The 6,973-nt window shown below is 32.2% G+C and overlaps 1 long non-coding RNA gene across 1 annotated transcript; it reads right to left on the bottom strand.

Annotated features, from left to right (window-relative positions):
• Window positions 1-377: 377 nt before the first annotated feature.
• On the bottom strand, window positions 378-1,639 carry LOC145334933 (uncharacterized). The gene is made up of 3 exons (XR_013885058.1): window positions 1,495-1,639; window positions 972-1,103; window positions 378-437 (listed from the first exon to the last, which is right to left on the bottom strand). It is a non-coding gene; the product is annotated as an uncharacterized LOC145334933 (long non-coding RNA).
• Between the last annotated feature and the right edge of the window lie 5,334 nt (window positions 1,640-6,973).

Genomic DNA, 6,973 nt, shown 5'->3' with positions numbered 1-6,973 from the left:
GAAAATTATTACACCTCCCCCCTACAGAACAACTATTTTAGGTTAGGTTTTAGGCTAGGCAGGCAACGGTACCGAGCTAGAGTTCATATTTCTGTTGGGGGAGAGAGGGGGGAGAGATAAAAATTTTAAAAACATTTCTAAGAGGATATTACCCAAATCCTTAAGTAGCATAGCTCTTAAATATTTTAAAGAAATAACAGGTGTTAATTAAAGCTTTGTAATATAGGGTTGCTACACTTTCTATACTGTACCTTCCTACTACAGGAATCACCATGCAAAGTTTGAAATCGATAGGACAATTTTAACATGTCTAAGTTAATGACCTAACCGTTACAGACATACTAACCGACCCTTAGTATGGGAAACTATGAATACCTGATTATCAACCTTGCCAGACAGTGTTGACGGACCATTACCACCCTTGTGATGGCTACCTCCTGAACATAATTAACAAGGTTTAATAACTCATACTTTATGTCAATACAATCAGAGGAAGAAGAATTCGGCCATATTATTGAAAAGATTTTTGTTGCATAAGTAAGGTAACTTTTTTAAAGAAGCAAAACTACTCTATAATCTGGTCCATCCTATTTAAGATATACAGCTGAAATTTTTAGTAAAGATTCCTATGACATATTTATCCATCTGTTTTCAAGTTTCATTAATATGCTTATTGGTTGGAGTGCGAGAGCGATCCCTAGTTTTTAGTGATTTTTTTCCTTCTCAAAATAAACGACTGGTATTTATATGGATTAATTTAGACAACATTCTACATAATTTTGATAAGTTTTATTGGTTGGGGTGCTAGATTGATTTTTCCTATTAGCTTCAAAAGACCATTATACATTTAAAATGTTTCAGGACTTATTTATTGCATATTCTATAGATCATTTTTCCAGATATTTTCGTCGAAATTGTTGAAATAACTAAAAATAAACCCCCCCCCCCCAAAAAAAAAAATGACAACTTACCCTTTCACCATCTAGCAGCGCTTTGGAGAGTGTGTCAATGGCCAGTATGACACTCCACTCCTCCCGAAGCCAGAGTAGACCTGCTCTCATTGGAAATCAGGACCCAACGCAGCAAGTCTATCAGCCAGTGGACTGAAATAAATAATAAATTATTAATAAACTAGTGACTGTATTCGAAGGTCAGAGGTGTAAGAAAGTAGAAAAATAGCCTAGAAACATACATGGGCATATAATATATAGGGGTAAATGAATTTTGGAGTACCTAAGGCAGTCCCAAAATTTTGATGTTTGACGTCCTTGCCTTTATGATTAAGATTACCCCACCCTTGAGCTACAGAATAAAAAAATAAAATAGTTTCATTATAACAATATCAAGATTAAATTTCCCGTCGTTTTAACATTTATGGCGGTCATATTATTTTCATAATATTTTACTTATTTTTGGGAATGACAGAATCATAGTAATAACAATGAAGTTAAAGCAGTGCAATTCCTGCAGGCTTCCTTTAAATCAAATTCTTACCTTTCACTGAAGAAGTCCTTGCAGGGAGGTTCCTTTCTCAAGGGAACACTCCCGGTAAAAGCTAAAACCGTGTCCTAGGCCACAGTTTCAGCTTGCAAGCGTGAGAGGGTGGACTGGCCCCAGACCCAGTGTCTTAGGGTAACAGTCCAATAGGCAGCACTCCACAGGACTAAAATAAAGAATATGTTACTAAAAGAACTAAAAATACACCGCTTTAAGACTGCCACAAGAATATCCCAAAATTCAAAGCCTTAAGTTTAACAAAAATAGGTATTGAAAGGTATTTATTAGATACGTCGCCTAGAAACAAAATTATAAGCTTACTTTTGAAAAAGTCAGGTACCAAACCCAAATGAAATGAAAACAAGAATGACAACATCCATAAGTAGTGAAGCTATAGAATTGTGAATAGATCATGTTTTCCAGATGTCCATCAAATATGTCATAAAAAAAATCGATCTAGCATCCCAACCAATAACAAGTTTTTATAAAAAATATTTATAATGTAGACTTAATCTTTATAAATTACAGCCGTTTATCTTGAACAGGAGTAAAAAAACCACAATAAAAACTAGAAATCGATCTAGCATCAATAAATAAACTTATTCAATCCCTGAAAATTTCAAGGGAGGGGGGTTGCACGTAATTATGATGATCATATTTGTTGCTAACACACTAGAAGGAGAAAGGGTTAATTAACTGTATTTCCCCTTTACAATGCCAATTTAACCAATGATGTAAGGAAAAAAATTTGCTAGAAGACAGAAAGGGTCAAATTATGACGTCATACGATAAAATAGCCAATAAGATGCCAGTATGCACTGTAATTGACCAAAAATCTTACTGCCTATCATTGGTTATTGTATCGTATGACGTCATACTCTGTGGAGGGACATTAATCATCATTAAAGGGAGGAGGAAATTATCTGTATATACATCAACACTATAGATCTGTTCAAAGGACATTACAAAAAGTTACCTGGCTATATAAGGATAGCAGCCATATTGTCAACCATAGTCTGGCCTGGAAAAGACTAGTCCCAGATTTACGAGCGACTGAGTTGACCAAATGTCCTGCTTCATGTCATCTGCCTTTCATCACAAGACTTCAGCTGACCTAAAAAATTAAAATAGACTAGTAGATGTGCCCTTAGAAGCTAGAGCTTTGTATTTAAAGGATGTATGCGTCACAAGGCTTTTAACATAAAATCAAATAACCTAATACAGTTCAGGGACTTATGAGGCTTGCCTCACTACTAAGGGAAAGATAAAACTAAATATCAAAATATTATTAAAATGAGACCAAAATTAGGTAAAAAGGAATATTTTGCTGAAGTCAAATTTTGGGAGATGAAAAAAATCATAATTGAGTTAAAGAGATAGTATAATAGATAATATATAATGAAAACATAAAAGCATAGCACTGAAACAGTAGGACAAACGGACATTAACACTTATATAGTGTCAGAACTGAATAATCAGAATATAAATGTATAAGAGTCGAAGCAAAATTGTAAGTAAATCGGATGATTAGATCAATAAAAATTAGTTGATAAAAAAGTAAAAAATCCACATGTTTAAAATGAACGTACAGACATTTTGATAATGATTATAGAGTTGCTACGCTTTCTAAATCGTACCTAACTACTAAAGGAATCACCATGCAAAATTTGAAATCGATAGGACAATTCTAACGTGCCTAAATTAACGACAAAAGCTATCCGTTGTAGACGGACGGACCAACCCTAATTATAGAAAAGCTTAGCTTTTAAAAATTCATATTACTGGACAAAGCAATTTGAAAAATAAAGTTTACCTGGTGCTGAAGTGTTGCTAGCTAGTCCCGAACCTTGCAAGAACCAGCCTGGATCAAGCAAGGCAATTCTCCCCACTGTTTCTACTCGAACTTTAAGTTAGAATTTAGGGAGGGAGTAAGCTGAAGAGATTTTAAGTTAGTGGGCCCCCTAACAAAAAAGCTCTATAAAAAAGGTGTAGCTAAAGCTACAGGAAATCCTAACACAAAGCCTTTCAAAACACATTTAACCTGAAATATGAAATAAAAATATAATAATTAAAGATTAAAACTAGGACGACTACATCCATAAGAGTCAAAGCAAAGTAAAAAAAGAAATTTTAATCTCAAATACAGTAGATAAGAAAATTTCAGCAATGATATAATCTTATAATATAAAGTAGTAAAGTTTTTGTCTAAAGCTAAAGACCTCGGAAAATACAGTGTGTGATTTTTAGGGCAGTTTATATTTTAGGGTGGTTCTAAGTAATTTCTGACCTCCCCTATAGGCTAGGGGCGAAGCAACTAGTATTAAATAAAAACGGGCCAAATATAACGGTTAACAAATTTAATGATTATAAGGCCAAGTACAACACAAAAACGGACACGACAGACAAAGTGTGTCATAAGATACTTGGGTATAGTGCCTTTCGCGGCATTTTTTTCACAGTAGCATTTGATAGGTTATCTATATTGGGCCCCCCGCAGTGGCTAGATATAGGAGAAAAACTACTGTGAACATACGACAAAATGCCCCTTAAAGGGTATGAGACGCTGATATGGTTCTTAAAGGATCTATTTAGAAGCTTTAGCCTAATACAATAACATTAACCACTTATAGAAAAATTAATAGATCCTTTTAGCACCAATATATATTCCTATAAAAATATGGTGCTTAAGGAAGCGTTGTTAATTAAAGATAAATATTATTTGCAATTCTCATGTCTAAGTACATATTTTGTGTGAAAAAATTAATCCTTCATAATTTGTTAACTCTGACAAATTTGACACAATAAAGAATTGCTAAAAAAAAACAATAATAAGTAATAATTTTTCCCATTATTTTATTGACAACAAAAATTTATTTAGGCGGCTAAACTAAAAAATGCTTTACAATGCTGCTTATATTAACCCCTTCTAAAATACTGGATAAAATTAGATTCTCAATTACTTTAAGAGGCATTGTCACTTTAAATTCACGCAAATTAAAACGTATTACAAAATAAGCAAACATATATTAATTACAGAACAACTGCGCTTCTAAACATAGGCAAAGACATAATAACTCAATAAGATAAAACAATTAAAATTCGCAAAAAAATAATATCAATCTTAAAATTCTTCCTTCTAGTAAGGACCCAGAAAAGAAATACAAAATATGATGTGATAAATAACTATAATGTAAAATAATAATTGATTAAATAGACACACACAAGATATATTTAATGAGTAGCTGCACTAGAAAAAATTTTACACTTACCCGAAGGATGAGGAGACAACGCTCAAACTATACTGATTGATTGGAAAACGATCCAATTTATAGCCATCTAGCCAATAAAATGGACACCACTTGTTCAAATATGACAATACAATAACAAGCGTGTCAAGTAATATTTCTATTGTGACACAGCATGAGAATACTTTAGAAATCCAGTAGGACGGTCAGATTTAAAGTGTTCCAGCAGTGCCGCAAAAAGACCTGTTTTATTTTACTGAAGAATAAATATCTATTATTAAACAATCCAAATAATCTAAAAATTTATAATAATATACATGCAAAAAAGACATCAAAATTATATTAATTAAAAATTTATCTTGAAAATATTAAGATTGCAAAACTTTATTATCAAAATAATGTGAATATTTAATTTTGAATATTAGATATTTTGTCTGAATTGTTTGAACGCTAAATAATTCGCGGCTGAAACCATGGACTAAAGGAATATATAATGTTAATCGCCTCATATTGTAAACAGCTTTCTGCAGATAAATTAAAATATATAAGATTAGACCAAGTTTTGTTAGTCCAAAGGGCCGAAGGCACGGGCTAACCAAACTGGTATTAATTATAAGATTTTTATTTTATTTGTAGTAAATTAAGGGAGGGAGGGGACCTGTTTAATTCACTTGGTTTAATAACTATAGGGAGTTTTATTCTATTCTGAGTGTCCGAACGTTTCAATCAATAATTATAATCCATAGAAGGTTCTGTACTCTGAACGTCCTTCAGATATATGCTTACACTCTATAAACCTGGCATCGAGCATCACTCAAGAAAACCTAGATAATATCAAAATATTAGGATTCATTATAATTCAAACATTACTCATATGATTTTCTTCTTTTTAGTAGCGAAGCTACTCTATAATTCACTTGGTCCGTCAGTCCACCCGTAACGCTAAGGGGGAAACATGATTTTCTCGGCTACTGTTCAAGATAGACAGCTGAAATTTTATTTGGGGTGCTAGATCGATTCTTAGATTTTAAAGTTTTCGTGATTTTCTCAATGTATTTTCAAGATAGAGGGCTGGAAGTTCCAGGGATTAATCAATATTAGATTCTACTTATTTTCACAAAGTTTTGTTAAGATTTGTCTATTAATTGGGATACTAGATAGATTCCTAAATTTTTAGATTTTCTTGATTTTCTCAATTTCTATTCAGGATTGACGGCTGAAATTATCAAAATTGAACATGCTCATATTATACATATTTCCATCGTTTCTTAGATTTTAAAGTTTTCGTGATTTTAAAGGTTTCCTGTTTTACCTATTTTATCATGTAAAATGTTTAGTGAATGACACTGCTCTATACTAATTTTTTCCCGAATATATTATCTATTCATAATTTTTGAGCTTCGCTCCTTATGGATGTTGTCATCCTTGTTTCTTTATTACTTTCAACGTTATGAATCAAGTATATAGTACATGGAAAAGTGTTGCTAGAATTCTCTATGACTAATAACTTTATTAATGTACCCTAGCGTATAGAGGCTGAACATCCATGTTGTATTCAGACTAAGCTTGACAAGACTTCATTAAAGCCTTCCTAAGAAGCAATGAAAATAAAAAAAAATAGAATTTAAAAAATCGTGGATGGGAATGTACAAGTAGATTTAAAGTGTATTTTTAAAAAATCAAGAATAGATTTATCGGAGAAAATAAACACAAAACCTTGTTTTATTTTGTAAGATGACAACATAAAAGATGCTTATAACAATGGAAAACTAATTTTGATTCTGATATCCCAAAAAAGTTTGAAAATTGGACCAAAAACACCAAAGATAAGGGGAAATATGTAAAACATATAAAAATAGCCCAAAACCTGCTAAAGGGCAGTCTGACTGCCATGTTTTTTTCTTAAAACGACAGGAAATTTAATTTTGATATCTATAACTAAAAAATTTTGGAAATCGGACCATGAACACCAAAGATATGGAGAAAAATGTGAAAAATATAAAAATAACCTAAAACCTGCAGAAAGGCAGTTGGACCGTCATGGTTGTTTTCTTTAATCGACGGGAAATTTAATTTTGATATCTATAATGGACGAAATTTTGAAAATCGGACCATAAACACCAAAGATATGGAGAAAAATTAGAAAAATATAAAAATATAAAAATAGCCTAAAACCTGCTAAAAAGGGGTCCGACTGGCATCCATGTTTTATACTTAACTATGCTCCATAT

This window comes from Acartia tonsa, chromosome 13 (genome assembly GCF_053477335.1).
Source record: "Acartia tonsa isolate MP-2025a chromosome 13, ASM5347733v1, whole genome shotgun sequence".
Classification (NCBI taxonomy): domain Eukaryota; kingdom Metazoa; phylum Arthropoda; class Copepoda; order Calanoida; family Acartiidae; genus Acartia; species Acartia tonsa.
Note: the sequence above shows the minus strand (reverse complement) of the source record. Positions and strands in the feature narration are given on the sequence as shown.